This window comes from Anabrus simplex, chromosome 10 (assembly GCF_040414725.1).
Source record: "Anabrus simplex isolate iqAnaSimp1 chromosome 10, ASM4041472v1, whole genome shotgun sequence".
NCBI classification, from domain to species: domain Eukaryota; kingdom Metazoa; phylum Arthropoda; class Insecta; order Orthoptera; family Tettigoniidae; genus Anabrus; species Anabrus simplex.
In genome coordinates this window covers 79637031-79654119 of record NC_090274.1, presented here as the reverse complement: position 1 = coordinate 79654119, position 17089 = coordinate 79637031, and the positions used below count along the sequence as shown (strand labels likewise).

Genomic DNA, 17089 nt, shown 5'->3' with positions numbered 1-17089 from the left:
TACTGTTAATTGTTATTTTATTAATGTAAACTTAATATTGAATGTTTATTTGTGGCCTTCTAGGCCTGATAGGTAGGGGTTAACGCAATGCTTCGGCAAGGTCACTAACCCAGCGAGTTTCTACAAGGGTGTGGGGGTTTGCGTTCGTATTCTAATTTCATTTTAAATTCTTTGCCGGCTTCTTAATGAAATGTTATTATTATTTTGCTTAGTATCTTCGTGGGTTTTCAGCATCCTGTTTTTCTTTTGTCTCTTAATATGTATTCGCCTATTGCTGATTGGCGGTTTGTGACTGGCCCTTTCCTCAACTGGCCTAGCGTGTGTTCGTTGCTATGGGAACACTAATGTTGTGGTGGCTGATGCTGGTTGTTGATGGAAATGATATGATGCTTCTGTCATAAAATTAGTTTGTGGGTGGTTCTACCTGTTCCCTTTAATTATATTTGGCACTTTCCTCTCCCAGTTGGCATGTTTTCCTACCTCTATCGCTGATCTGATTTTTATTATTATTATCATTTTTGGGAAAACCTTTCTTGACACTCGAAGGTGATATTACTCCTTTTCTTGTACGAACTGCTTGGGATGTACCTCAAATAACATTTTAAAAAAAAAGAAAAGGCAATTAAGTGAACTCGATTCCTAAAATTCAAACTAAGTATAATGGCAATACCAAATTTGGAGTGAGGTGGAATAAGTGTTTCAATATGGCGTATGGCCTTAATTATTTTATTTCTAATGAATCGGTCAACCGTAGGTTTTTCTTAAAACGATTTTTCAGTACTAAGTTTGGTTTTTGGTTTTTCCCAGCGAGGATTTTTCAATTAATGTGTAAGTTTCTTATGTTTTATCATTAAATCTCTCTATGTTCCCAAGTAAGTGGTTGTGTTCATTTGTAAAAGGTAAACATTTTAAGATGACCAGGTCTCCATTTAATCCACCCCTCTGGTGTCACGGTTCATTAAACAGTGAGTTCTTGTTCATTTTTCTCTTTGATTTTTGTTTGGTTTTGCACGTTTCCACAACTCTGACCTGTACCTTTTAGGTATGGTCAAAGAATTTGTGCTGTCACTTAGAGTAATTGTGGTTAATTGCGCTAAGTTATACAGTGAGTGGTAGCGGAGCTCTGGTTTATTCATTTGTTTTTAAGTGCTCGTAGCTAACTGCGTGCTATATGCTTTAATAACCCTTTCTTTAAACTTGTTATCTTTTCTGTTTGTGCTGACTACCAGTGGGTTAGTTGCATTGTCCCTTTAAAAACCTGGTCGTTGTGTAATTTTAAATTGGTTAGGGATTCAAAGAGAGTAAGAATTGAATGTATCTTTCTCTGAAATGAACGCTTTTAGTTGGATTAATGTGCTAACTTGCCGTTTCATGTAGCACAACGATATCGAGGGTGGTTCTGTATGCTCATCAGCTCAGGAAATCTGAGTTAGTTTATGAACTAACTACCCGGGGTGTCAGACCTGCTAACAGAATCACGGAGTGTGTTGCATTATTGACCTCGCATGTCCAGGGTCCTACTAATCTCAATTTTGTCACGATAAGCAACTCTGGTGAGTCATTGAATTTTATTCCTGATGCCTTATCTAACATTGAGATAATTAGAGAGGAATTCACTGAAATCTCCCCCCACAAAGGGGCTGATTAACCGACATAAGTCTGGAGTGTGGCATTATTTAGGTCGCATCCAAGATTTAATTATTATGAGTCTTGAACCTAGCTTTATTTCTGGATGTACTAAACTGTTGACCATTGCTTCTAGTATTTCTGCTGAACTAGACATAATGTTAGCAAGTAAGGATATGGAGAACTTATCGATTGTTGAAAGGGGAACCTGCTCCTTTCCTCCCTCTAGTAATGCTACTAATCATGTTGATGCCTCCTCTAATTATCAAGGTGCATGTTGTTCAGTCTTCCCAGTTTTAGAGATTCTGTTAGCCTGTTCAAATTCCACTCCTTATCACTCCTCATTAAAGGACCACTTCAATGGAGTTAAAAAAAAATCAGTCAATTCAATTGAAGAAAGTACCAGGTTTCTGAGGTTCCTGGTAGAAATGACCGAGTCTGGTAGTGTTTATTCCATCGATGACCTGGGAATTTTCCGTGCCCTGTTCTCCACTGTGAGGGGATCTTGAAACACGAAAATTCTGAACCTATTTCAAGAAACTTAAAGATAACGGACTTTACCAGGAGGTACACCTCATCCCCGTACATTTAAAGGAAGCGCCTTAGAAAACATTATCTATCGAACAAATCTTGAAACATCTAGTGCATGAAGTTGGGACATTGATCAGAAGATGTCACTACTAAATAACAGAGTAACATGACATTTTAAAGTTTCCTAAACTGACTGGATTTCCTTGTTTTGTTTTGGTGTATCATAAGAAGTTCGCACTTCTCTCCGTAGATGTCTCTTCAAAAAACTGAGGTCATGCATTCTGGTGCAAGGTGGAATAATCAGTGATTTAAAGAAGTTTTGTGTTTATAGGTTTTCTCAACTGTACTGACTTTCATTTCGATACTTGAGTGTTTGCAACAATTCCTTCTCATCCCGCCAGAGTTGGTTTTTAACCAATCATACATTTTCTGTATTCATTTTTCATCCAATCATAGGCTTCTTGTAACTTTTGATTACCCAATAAAATGAGGAGTGTCCGGATTTAGTTCAGAGCCTTTTCGAACACTCCTCTTGGGTATAAAAGCAGCGGCTTTTCCAAGTTAACTTGTCTTATTGATCGTCGAAATTCTGAGTGTGTGTGTTTAGAGAGCATGCGGGGTTCCTCATTCTTTGGCAGCCAGAACATCAGCCCAGGTTATGGCCACCAGTTTTTCTATCTCTGTAGCTATCTCCACAAAATGACCCGAGTGGTTTGCTCTAATCTTTAATTCTGTAACCGGCTGTTTTCTAAAATGTACACTTTCTTCTTTCTCATGTAAAACCTCATAAAGACTTAAACTGCAAATCGGGGATAGAGAGTGCATTACCCTTTCGAATTCCCCTTCAATTCATCTTGAGGTGACTATAATTCTGTTACTGTTTTCATCCTGTAAATCATTAATTAACTCGCCGTTCTGGTCACCTCGGTAGTTTGGGATTAACCTCTGTATCACTGGGCCACGAGCCTAAGTAGAGTTTTAAACTTGGTGTCCAAGGAGTGCAAGTGCACGTCTCCATACATTTTGAGTTTGGGCCAGTAATTTAACCTGTTCTTGTTTTTCATGAAGGCCCAGTAGGATGGGTACTAGATATCCATGTGTAATCTAAATTGCAAATTGTAGGTTGTGTCTAGAGAGGCCACAAATTGAAAGGTATTGTGTAAAGTTGCCTTGAGTAGACCGTAAGAGTTTGGGAGTGCAGTCTCCTTGGTAGAAATTGTAGAGCATGTAAGCTCTTGTGAAAATCTGTAATAAATGTTTGTGTACCTTTCAGTGGTGCCTTTGGAAGGCTGTAACGGTTGGAGCAAAGTGCTCTGGAAAATTATATCTTGGGAGATATCTCTCCTTATCTAACTTAACACAACATTAGAGAAGTTGAAAACTTGTAACTTTGGAGCTCTAAGCTCAAACCTTGTAAATTACCAATCCTTGGGTTTTCTATACTTGTATCTAAATTGCTATTTTGTACCTGACTACCTGTACCTGAAGATATCTTCTGTTAATAGTTAATTTTCTGAAAAGAAATATAACCTTTATTTTAAAGTTTCAAATTAATCTTTGTCTCTCGTAGATAGACCCATTCCAGCCCACACCTTCTTTCACCTCTCTCTGCAAATGTTATAATAAACTTTGTAAATGCTGATCCCTTACTACCTTTTATTCTTCTTATTCCCCGTAAAACTTAGGAATCCTACTTTGGTCTTTCCTAGTTTTCTCCACAAGACACAAGAAGTTACAAATAGTACAGCACAAAAATATTGAAAAAAGTTTCACAACAAATCGCGAAGGTAATATTACAAAAATCAGTGAGACTGACTCTACTGTATATGTACAGTTAGATTCATTAAAAAGAACGGATATTTCCTAACCAACTCTGCATGAGAAATAAGAAGTATTAGAGAGTATATCGTAGAAAAAATAGAATAGGAGAAACTTGCTGAATTAGTGTCCAAATAACTACAAATGAACATGATCAGCATCACAAACAACGAGTAGAAAACATTTAACTATCGCCACATTCCAGGTTTGAAAAGTATTTTAAAATATCAACTTATATACTACTAAGAAGTTACATGTATTAGTTGCCTACATATTTTAGGAAATACTATTATTTTGGGCTCTTTACTTTGTATAAGGATAATGCACGCATGGGCACATAAGTGTAATTTCTTACTCTCAAAATAATGTTGAACATAAGTGTAAGATTTACCATTTGCATTTAGATTTATAAACAACCAACATTTATAAACATTTTAAGCTAATCTCCCCAATGATAAGTTAAAAATTGAGGCTTCTACAAAAAAATTTACAGCCAAATGAAAAAACTCAGCACTGAGGTACCAAACAGTCAACTGGTAACTCAGCAATTAAAAGGTTAAGGCAACTCAGTTTGAAGTCATAGAATGTTTACTGTGAACCTTAAGTAGTTTAGTAATTGAAGGATGACATTGAATATTCTTGTAGGAAGCTTGTAGTGTTATGATACAGTAGAGTGTACAGCTGTGTGACAGATGGAGTTGTTACTGTTATTAAACCCATATTTGTAATGTGACGAAGCAAAAAAAGGTTCACGACTGTGTGTTGCCATGTATGTCTTTAGTAGCTGATGTGACAGCTTCCTCTTGTAGTATTAGTCAAATGGGGACGCTCGTGCTTGAAGTTAGCTACAACTTGAATGTTGAAATCGAATACTGAGGGATGTGTGGTGAAGAATCTGTAATGAGAGGAGGGTAAAAGGAATTTTAAGATTAGAGAAAGGGTTACATTTGGCGAATCAGACCTGCACAAGCCAATACCATGGACACTTCTCTATGCTGATGATGTCATGTTGGCTGCTGAGAATAAGCTTCATTTCCAGCGCCAAACAGAAGAGTGGAACAACCGACTAGCGCAATATGGTCCGCGCCTAAACAAAATGAAGACAGAATACATGACATTCGATCCTCAAGAATTTAGAACCATCCACGCTGATGGTGAAGATCTATCACGAGTAGAGGAATTTAAATATATTGGCTCCACAATCTCTGACAATGGCAGACTTACTGACGAGGTCAACACAAGAATACACGCAGCCTGGTTGAAGTAGCAAATGACAACGGGCGTCACTTGCGACAGTTAGATGAAGGACCATCTGAAATCGAAGATCTACCGGACTGTTATCCATCCTGTCACTCTCTACGGCACTGAGTGTTGGCCTGCTACAAAGGAGGTAGAACGTCGACTAAGCGTCATGGAGACAAAGATGCTTAGGTGGACAGCTGGCACAATAGACTGGATCATATTTCAAATGATGATATTAGGAAGTTTTGGCGTTGCACCGATCCAGAAGAAAATACAGGAAACAGTCTACACTGGTTTGGGTATGAGTTGCGTGCATAAGGCAATACACTGGCAAAGTCAGCGTATAGTTGGAAATCGCTGGAAAAAGGTGCAAGGGACAACTACAGAGCACAACTACCTGAAAGCGGTAGGACTACATCCAGACATGGCCCGAGATTGAATTAAATGGAGACAACTAATCCACAGAGCAAACACTGCCACCAGGCGGGACAAACGCTAAAGAAGAACAAAAAGTTAAATTTGACGAAAAACTCTGTGTATACATTTACTTACCCCTCGACTTTGCTGGTGTGAACTAGTTGCCTTTGCAGCATCAGAATGAATGACACCTGCACTTTTTGTTTTGTATGTGTGTGGAATTGAAGGAAAGGGGTGTGGTAGGGGAGAGGAGATGGGTGGAGGGTTAAGCTGTAGGAGGTTGGTAGGGGTGGACACAAAGGGAGTTACCTTTAATGGAATGATGGGAGCTTTGTGGATATTAGTTTTAGATTTTTAGAATTTAGATTTCATGATTGTAGCAAGTTGGGTAAAATCTTGTATAAGCGATTCTTTACTTCCATTAAATTATTCAGATTTAGGTCTTTATTATAGTATTGGTCCAAATGTACATACATATATAATTAAGAAGCATATATATATAAATGCTTCCTAATTCAGTCATTTCCCTTTGCCGACTCTTTTGATAATTGTAAAGTACTGTTCAATAGTTATGAATTGATGCTTTTCCATTCATGTGGGAAATCATGGCTCAGAACATGTTGTGTTTATTGGCATTATAATTATCTGGTGTGAAGAAACTCCAGGTTGTTTGCTCGATGCACGAGACGTCAGATTGCGTGCATTTGAGCCTGTACATGCCTGAGCAGGAATAGATGCTACTGTTTGAGTTGACTGTGTTGTGATTGAGAAGCAGCTTTTGATTCGTATTTGTTGTCCTAAAGGCAATGTTGATATTTTGCTTTTTTAAGCATTTTTTTAATCTGGTAAATACCTGGATTATTGTAGGTGAATGTGTTGAACTTAGATTTTTTTGGGTTTATCCACGACGAGGTTTGTTGCTAATTTAAGTTTGATCTTGTTTATTATTCAGTTAACTCTTTCTGTTTTAAAACAACCAATTCTTTATGTAACTGATTTCTGTTTGCAGGCTCTTGGGTTTTCTAAAAATTTGGAAATCGAATGTATTGTTAACGCGTGTTTCTGTGAAGTCTAAAAAGTTAATGGATCCACTGAACTCGTCCTCTTTGGTGAATTTGATATTTTGTTTGACGTTCTTTAAAAGAACTAAAATTTTGTTACTATTGTCAAGACTATTATCTATTATTGCAAAGTTTTCATGTACATACCTAAGCCAAAGGCTGAGTCCCTTTAATTTTCACATTATTTTACGTGTTCTAACGAATCAATGTATACGTCAGACAATGGCTAATAATGGATCATGCATTGCCAGGCCATACTGGTGATAAATTTTGCCATTGAAAGTAAAATAGTTGTTCTTTAACACAAAGTTCAGAATCTCAGTGAACTCATCTATTTCAAACGTGCTAAGATTACTTTGTTTGGAAAGGCTGTCTTTGATAATATTCAGTGTTTCTTTTGTCGGCACGTTAGAATATATGTTGTTTTATCAAAGGAGCACATAATGTGGTAGGTAGTACGGTAAATTTCTTTAAGATAACACAGAAGTCAACAAAAATTCTTTAATGGGGATTTGTTATAAAATCTATAATATATTTTGAGAAAACAGTGAATGTGTTTCAAAGTCTTAAAAGTCAGGCTATTTCTGCAAATGATGAAGGGACACATGGGTGTGTCTTTCTTGTGTAATTTATGTAAGGCTCTGGCCGTTGGGATAATAGAGTATATGTGGATTAGTTTTTGCTGCTCTTGCTCACTGAATAAGAAAGTTGAATTCTTTATTAGTGTTTTTAAAATTCATTGAATTCTGGTTCTGGGTTCCTTCCTGACTATTGAAAATGTTGCATCTGCAAAAAAAGTTTTCTCTTTTTGTAATATATTCCTTTCTGTCTAATAAAACTGTAGTCCCTCGTTTGTTTGCTTTAGTTACTATGATGTTACTGTCATTAATTTTGCTTTTTAATCCTTGAATTCGATTTGTGTGGTTGGGATCAGAAGTTTTATTTAATTCCTCAGTTACTGTCGGTAATTTATTTTTTATTACGTACCTGGAATCGTTCTGCACATCGAAGGGGAGTTTTGATATATTCGACTCAACCTCTGCTATAGTGTTGATCACGTCACTTTCTTTGCATGTGCTGGGCCAATTATGCTTTAATCCTTTGCTTAACAGGTCAATTTCTTTTTCTGAGAAGTTTGTGTTTGTTATATTGAATATAGCTGGCGAGTTGTTAAAAGCTGGGATGCTTTTTAATTTTTCTACGTTCTTTTTCAGTAACTGCAGCTGAGTTTCTTTTTAATAAGAAAGTTTATAATCTAAAGTCATTTGTTTCCTACTCAAGATATCATTTAAATTATAATCTACATGTAGCTGAAGGAACTTCATTCTATTGGGGATATGTGTTGAGATACTGCTAAGTGTATCTTGTATAACTGTAAAATTAACTGCGACTTCTTTTGATAGAATGTTTTGATTTCATCCTTAAGCCAGATTTCATTGGTTCTATTTTTAGTTTTTAGTTAAATTGGGACCAGGTATGCCTTTCCTCTGAACATGTCTCAAAAATCTTGCGACCAACTTTAGTCATATAAATTCTTTTAAATATGATGGATTGATTGATGTTTGTTGTTTAAAGAAGGCTAACACTGAGTTTATCGGCCCCTAATGGTAAGAAATGAGATTAAATGAAATGATAAATTATAAGTCCAAAATCCTCCACTGACCAAAATTCAAAGGGTGAGGACGAAGAATGGATGGATGGATATGAATTTAAAATGATCAGTGGAACCGACCCACTATTCCTCACATGCACAGAAGCTGACACATAACAATAGTATTACTGCTTCTATAGCACGATACTGAATCGATGATCCAAAATCCAAGTCATCGCCGCCTTATAATGGTACTTATCGCTAGAAAAGTAGAACCATGGTATTTGTCATGTTGCAGTACTAATCAAAAGTAGCGTAGACTCACGGTATTCCACACATTATGGAACTACTCACAGGTAATGAAATTCACACATGGATTACAGACCTACAGAGTTTCGCACATAACCGCACAATTTGCAAGCAACGCAAACCTATGGTGTTCATCACATATGTGTACTAACCACAGGGACTTGTACTATCCCATGGTGTTCCTCATATAGTGGGTACTAATCATAGGCAAGCCAGAACCATGGGTTCCCTCATCTGATGGTGTCGCTCATATAGATCTACTAATCACAGGTACTGTAAATGCTGTCGTGCAGTCTTTTGTTACTAATCACGAACCTATTTGGTACTGGACATAGTGGTACTATTTGCAAGTAAAAGCAACCCACGGTGTTCCCTGCGTGGTGGTACTAATCACAAGTGGTTTCATGGTTCTAATATAATCATCCCTGGTTGCCCCTTTAGTCACCTCTAATGACAGGCAGGTGATACCGTGGTTGTATTCTTCCTCTGTGTCCCCCCACCCACAGCAGGTTGTGTGTTCGGTCCGTGAGAGGCATTTTATTTCCCTCAAGTCCGCCGCAAGCCGGATAGGACACCGCTAACCACCACCTGGGACGTGCCACGTGGGAGTATCACCTCTCCCCCTGCTACGCCAGCGTAATAGGTTTGAGGTTCTTTTAAATAGGCTATGTCTTTACATATTTTACAGATCTTTACCTTTAGGTTGAGGTATTTGTTTAACTCATAGGGAGCCTGGTTGGCTTTGACATTACATGTTACAAATCTCAAGACTGGTCCGTTAGGAAATGTACATTAATTCAACAATACTACAAAAGTTTATTGAGATCCACCTATTCAATACACATTGGGTTCTCAAAAATTAAGATTTACATCTTGTCGTACTAATCTAATGGGTCATGTTTCACCTATTGCATGGGTATACCTGCCAACGTTTAGAAATCAAAAATAGGAAGATTTTTTAATTCTTGGATTTCAGCACATATATTCCACCAGAGTCTACGTGAAAAAAGGTCAGGATAAAGGTCTGCACGCACCAACATGGGATGCGGGAGCAGGAGGGGGAATGATCCCATTGTGAGCTGTTGTGAGTACAGCGGGATATGGATCCATTCACACCGGTGCATTACTCTCCCAACTACATGGCAGGATTGCTGCGAACCATTTTCAGTTCGCAGCATGCAGCGTTTCCTGCATCCCGCATTCATTGTGACGGTAACAATGGTAACTGAACTGTTAACAGATTGCAAAAAGAAACATCCAAATCTTTACGACATGAGTAATGAAGATTACAAGAATATAAGGAAGAGTTGTGGGATGAAATAGGAAAAGAAATGCGTATACCTGGAAGGTATCAATTCTTTAATTATCACTGTTTGTTTGTGACTTCTTTTTTCACATATTTCTCCATTCGTAAACTTCCAGATACACGTAAGATGTATACTAAAACTATCTATACACTGTTTTTATGCATTATTATTATTATTATTATTATTGCTAAATGGTGTGAAGCCTAGGTGTAATAAGGGTAGTCTAATTAAAGAGCACACCGTAGGATGTCACTATTATTATTATTAAATAAATTTCCATTGTGAGGTATCCCGGTGGATATATATTCTCACAATACTATGGGAACGACGTTAAATGAAAACATAAGTTACCTAACGATAAGAAATTATATGAAAGACATTGGAAGAAATTATAATAAAAAGGGAATTTTATGATAACGAAATGAGAAGTATAAAAAAGCAATATATGAAAACAATTATTTTCCTAAATTTAAAATCATTTTCCTACAACATTTCATTTCTAGAAATCAATAATTAATATAATCAAAAAGATAACAAAAGTGTTTCAGTGGAAGCAACTAGTAAAGTATAATGTAACAGTAACGAAAGAATGCATCTTATAGCTACGTTGTGTTCAAAAATATTTACGAAGTCAAAAGTATTAGTATGAATGATACCAGCTCCCAATTTATATACAGTAGAGGTCTTTAGAGCAATTCTAACTGCTGCACAATTTATAACGCAAGATCATGGAACAACTTGACGGAAAAGTGAAACTTAGGTAAGTAAACAGTCAAAAACTCCTCAGACTATCAATCGTGTGCACTGAGATGAAGGGTCAAACACTGATATCTGTTGAGCCATTTTCTAACCATTTTCATTACCTGACAATGGCTTATCAAATTATGTACATTACCTCAAGAGAGTTTTCCTGTGTTGATCCTGGCTCTGTTAACTCTGATTTAACTTTTTCTTTCAGAGCTATCACTTCTGATACATGTTCAATATCTTCCTGTAGAAAATAAGATATATTAGGTATGCACATAACACAGATCTACAAAGATAGTCACCAACAAATGAGCATATTAATTCATTAGTTGCCAGTATTACAGTTACAGAGGTGTGCAAATTATTAGACTCACCATCATATTTTCACATTTTTCTGTTTATCACGATTTATATCTCAATAAATACGGGAGGAATGACTTATTTCGTTTCATTGAGCTTTGCTTATGTGTGGATCATAGTATTGGGCCATGGTATTAAGTATGTGTGGTAGGTAAGTTTCTTTTTCTGGAGGTGGCAGCAATTGTTGTTTTACTTCTCTACACAAACTGTTCTGTTCAGCCTCTTGATATGTAATTTGCTATATCATTCTTGCTTTGTTGAGGAGTATGCGATAATGTGGGGTCAGTAGGATGGTTTCTAGTGATTTACAAGGCTTTATTGTTTCAAAAAGGCAGTAGCATTGTTGTATTTGATACTTCAGTACTGATTCTTCTGTGAAGTTTCTTTTCTGTTAAAAAGTGGTTATGGGGAAGACGGCAGAATTATCACCAAGGAAAAAGGCCTTGGTTGCACGCCTATTGAAAGAAAACGTATTTTCTCAACGCGATATTTCAAGAAAACTGGATGTTTCAAAGAAATCAGTGAGCCGAATCAACGTGGTAATCAAGGCTGGTGATGAACTTCTTACAAAACGAAAAGGTAACTGAGGTCAAAAGCCTAAAATGAGTCCATGAATGACTAGAAAACTTACACAGATAGCTAAAGCAAACAGAAGAGCATCCAGTAAGGACATTTCAGACAATGTGAAATCATATGGTGTGGAGATAATACTGCCTATTGTTCACAGACGACATTGTGCCGCCGGTCTGTTAGCACACAGACCCCGTAAGAAGCCAAGAATCACGCCTGCAATGGCCACAAAAAGGCTGATTTGGGCCAAGGAAGTTCAGGAGAAATTTTGTGGTGACTGGAGTAGGGTAACATTATTTTTAAAAACCAGTAGTAGGAAAGAAGTTGCAGTTCATGAAGTGAATATATAACTCACAACAGGATACATATTTGTCTTGTTTTAGAAAGTTACTATAGCATGATATTTATGGTTCCTCTTAATTCCTTTTTTAGGTCGTCTTCTGATGAATCAATATTCTTTATCAGCCAAGAAAGCGCTCAGTACGTTTGCCGAGCAAACGATGAGGAGTTCCATCCTCAGTGCATCGCAGAGGCAGTAAAGCATCCAACCTCCGTGATGGTATGGAGCTGCATGTCATCCAAGGGAACTGGCAGGTTGTATCTGGTACAAGGTAATATGAGACAAGAAAAATACAAGAAAGTGCTAGAAACATGACTATTTCCACAGCTGAAGGAATGGTTTCCGGATGGAGATTTGATCGTCACGCAGGATGGAGCACCCTGTCATAAAGCCAAATCAGTGTTCAAATTCCTAAAAGAAAACAATGTAAATGTCCTTTTTCTCTGGTCAGGTAACAGCCCGGACGCAAACCCTATCAAGAATCTGTGGGCAGTAGTTTAAAAAAGCTGAGAAAGAAAAAGATTACAAACAAGATTCCACTTTTCGAGGAGCTTGTGAAGATACAGCACAGCGACCAAGATATCAAGGAAAATTGTAAAACATTTATCAACTGCATGCCAAACCGTATGAAAATGATTATAAAAACAAGAGATACCATACTAAGTATTAAACATTATGAAAGAGTGTTTTAATAGACGTGTTTGCAAAAGAAACTGGGTTGTATGTGGATTTTTTGTTTGTGTCTAATAATTTGCACAATTCTGTACTTTCAATATTTCACAAAAGTTTAAGGAAGATTTCTAGCAGCAGAGGATTGTTATAACCAAAGGCTGTACTGAGAATGGTGTTACTATTCTTGCTCACACCTTATATCAGAGAAAGGAAGAGATTGGGAACAAAATATAAAACGATAAAGATTTTCTAGCCATATCAGAAAATATACTACCAGGGATGGACTTGAGGCAATCTCGCACAGAATTTGGAAGAACACAGCCATAGCCATAAACACTAAATTGTATGAATTGTTTTCATATGTACAATCATATAAATCATATCTTAAAAGTTGTTTGATCCAATTACAAGTGTTATAACTGTTCTCCATCATATTTTGTTCTCAGCATAGAGTTTGTTTACAGACAGATTACAATACCTTGAAATATTGGAATGAGATTCTCCACTATGGTTCTGCTGAGCTCACATGGGCTACATAAAGCATTAAGAAAGTTCTGTTTCAAACAGCATATTTCAATTCTTCCAAGTATAAAATGAAAATAAACATGAAAGGAGCAGGCTTATCACAGTCATATACCAGTGAAAGATGTGATTTAGCCCAAACTCAAAGCTACTACAAAAGAAATATTTTAATACTACAACGATGTTGATGTTATGTAGTGTTCTGTGAAGAATTGAGGGGATGAGAACATTGTCAGTGGAGAGTCAGCGGTGTTGGAGTGTACATCTGCAGTTTCCGAAGCTCTTTTATGATTGACTATGGGACCTTTAAATTTCTCACTTGGATTCATAAAACCTTGTCGGCACTGTGATCAAAAGCTTATGGTCAAGTTAAGTTACTAATAAAAGTGAAATAAGTATAAAGTTCTAGAATATACTGACTTAACCCATTCAACATAGAAGAAAGAGAGCAGTAGCCAAACTAAGGAATGGATGAAAAGGATGCACAAAATGGAGAGGGAAATAATGAAAAAGAGGAAAGAAATTTCTTTGTTTAATGTGCCTTAAGTCCTCAAGGTGTCAGAGCCCACTAAGAAGGGGCATATTAAGGACAAGGGATACCATACTAAGTATTAACCAATATGAAAGAGTGTTTTAATAGACGTGTTTGCAAAAGAAACTGGGTTGTATGTGGATTTTTTGTTTGAGTCTAATAATTTGCACTCAACCAGTTATTAGACATGGTTCTCTATAATTATGCTGTAGGAATAAAATGAGCTAATCACTAATCTGCCTTTCTAAATAAATTCAATGTCTGAGCAAAGTACTTATTTTGAGAGAAAGTGTATGTATGTTTAGTCATCATCCCGAAGGCTAGTTGGATCCTCAACAGCTCTGCCATCAGCTGTCATGGATGGCCTAAGCATCACTGAAGAGGCATACTAGGGAAATGAGGAGTGAGGTACTTTCCCGTTGCTTTCCTCACTGAGCCAGAAGTTGCTATGACATATCAGTCTGCCAAGCCCACTGAAATGCATGCACCAATCGAACCTATGAGCAATAGTTTCACACTATCCATAGCAGCGACCGGCTGCATAAGGAATGGCATTGTCAAAGCCAAGTATAAGACAGAGACAGATCAATGAAAGTAACAAAATTGCTCTAGCCTATACCAGAAGACATAGTGCACTGTAAACAATAGGTCCCGCCAGCAAAGGCGTACACGTGGATTTTGAGCTATTTTATCTCTCGTATGCCACAGGCAAATCTGCTCCTTCCTTAACACATATCTTCCAGCACATTTTGGATGTGAGTGTAACCCAGGCTTATCACACCTTTGCTGACATTTTGTTCAGCAGACTGGTGTATTCAGTCTTAAAACCACCAATGAAAGATTTGTGATTTAACTTCTTCTGCATTAATTATGATAGGAGTAATAATTTTTAACATGTGGTGCTAATGGTGGTGCAGTAGTGTTGGAAGATATTAGTTTTTTTAAAAAGTACTTTGGGCCAACCATCCTGTATTATAATCAGAGGGGAAAAATAGAAGAGGTGCAACACCTAAACCAAAGTAATTTCGATACTGACAGTAAAAAGTACAGACTAATCCAACCCCAACATTAACACACTCGCGAACAGTTTCCAATACTGGCACACATTTCTTTAACATAATATTCATATCTGTTCAAGTCTGATGCAGTAGCATTATAAGAAATATTAAACCTAGAGTTTTTGATCAGGAGTGCCCTCATATGCCAGTTTCAAGTCTGACATAACAAGAAATATCAAAGGTAGAGATCTCTAACAGCAATAAACTCACACCTTGGATATGTTCAGACACCATTCTCTTCTGTAGTGCCTGCAACTCAGAACTCAAGAAGCACACATTTACTCTGAGAATAGCAATCATTAATTGCAGAATTTTTGCTTTAAGCAACCATTGGGCAATATCTCATCTTTAAATTAGCAGTGATTGCAACAGATTATTACTGTCAAGTTACAGTTATTCATTGAGCATCTCTTTTCAAATTGTCAAGGTTTTCAAAGAATCTGAGGTGCCACAATGCTGAGCAGGAATTCACGTTCATGCCAGTAAAACTACAGATATATGCTGGGATAATTCAGCTTCTTCAAATACCTCTAGACCTAACCTGAATCACACTCGCTGACATGAAATTAGCATGTCATCAGTTTACCCCCTGAGTTATAAGATGAAGATCCACTGAACTGAAAGCAACATGCTCAGAAGTTTGCAATGGACTGTGATTAGAATAGCAGCAGACAGAGCAAGGAAAGATGATGAAAATATCTTGCATCTTCTCCAAAATTTTCCTGTGCATCTCTGCCTTCATCACGGTGTTTGTTTTTAACGAGCTATACTCACAGTAAACTTCCAAAGCAGAATTTTACTACGTGCTCACGGAACATTTGTGTCATTGTAAAGATGTTTAAATTATTCAAATCTGAGCTCGAATTTCTCTTCGAGTAAAAATAAGTTTTCCATGAGAGCCAGGACCTACCGGCCATAAACTAATTCAAACTAACACCCACAATTTTCCATCCCTTCATCAACTACTAGCACTGCAATTGGCAGATATGATAGTAAATGACGTCAAACCCACAAAGATTCCATAACCACACCATGCAGAATAAATTCATAACCACATACACTCCAAGAATAACTTTCAATAACCAACAGAGGTGATCAATTAACAACAGACACTCACTCAAGGGGTACTTAGCTGATGAAATGCCCTGAAGCCTCAATCTTGACACACTGCTAATCACAACTTTGTCACTAGCTGGACGTAACCAAGGCTCCTTCAATATCAAGTCCACAACATCGATTCAACTTCATGCCACTATCAAACAAAGAATGCACTGCCATCTCCCTAGTAATTGCCAGAGGCCAACTGTCCACTCGGCGACCCTTACCTGGTGGCACATGCCACCAGAACCCCTTTCCTTGTCCCTTGAGCAATGTCTTTGTCACTAAATTGACCAATAGCTGTACATCAATACTGTGGTTTGTAGTTTCTAAGAGTTGGCAGCTTTGTGTAGCGCGCTGTGGTGTATTCCCAGACAAAGAAACAAAACAGAGTCGTACTACGCCTAGATGCTCACACAGCAAATGGTGACTGCTGGGTTAACATTAAGGAAGCACATAGTAAATTATGCCCCTGCCAGACTTATTCAGGTACTAAGGGTTAAATTCTGACCTCTAGGAAGTTATCTGGAATGAGACTTACAAGTGATGCATTTGTTGTTCTTTCAGGCCAGGCTGGTTCCTCCTTGATCTTTATTTACAGGTCCATTTCACACTGCAACTGAAGTAGTTACAAAGGACTGTTGATAACTTCCAATGACCTTACACTGTAACATAAGCCAGAAAAATATATTACCTTATTGCTGTCATTGCTACTTATTGCAAGCTGTCCACTTCATGGCCGTATCGATGAGTTTAATCAACAAATTAATCTAAAAAGCCACCTAATCGATACTTTATTTCTTTTGCCTTTGGCAAACTTAAAAATACATTAACAAACACAGTACATGTTTCGACCACTTAGTGGTCATCTTCAGCTGTATATAAAAAATCTTAGATGATAACATTTAAAAGCAAGCACATTGGATCTTAAAACTATATCCCATGGGAATCCAAAAACTATTGTTCTAGATGCTTTAAATGAATTGGAAGATGGGGGGGGGTTGGGGGTAAGGAGATTTATGTGAATAATACTTAAATTACAGTATTGTTTACAATTGTGTTTAAAAAACTTAAATGATGAAAAACATATTTAAAACTATTTTAAAGCGTCTATGGTAAAATTCTTTTTGATAAAATTAGGTGGCGTGAATAAAAAGTTTGTGTTGGTTCTCCAAGGCAACGCGGATTAAACATTTGCCAGATAAGATCGCGAGGCAAGCTGCCCGAATCAGATCGCCATTTTGTATAACAGAAGCCACCACAGGGTTTTAACAAGTTAAACGACTAA

General features: G+C 37.2%; 1 long non-coding RNA gene across 1 annotated transcript in view; it reads right to left on the bottom strand.

The window, feature by feature from the left end:
- The window catches only part of LOC136882328 (uncharacterized), a 43648-nt gene extending 27192 nt beyond the window's left edge, over window positions 1-16456 (bottom strand). Inside the window, exons 1-2 of the long non-coding RNA XR_010861143.2 lie at window positions 16343-16456; window positions 10798-10893 (exon numbers count right to left, since the gene is read on the bottom strand). This is a non-coding gene — a long non-coding RNA (uncharacterized lncRNA). The remainder of the gene's footprint in view (window positions 1-10797; window positions 10894-16342) is intronic.
- Between the last annotated feature and the right edge of the window lie 633 nt (window positions 16457-17089).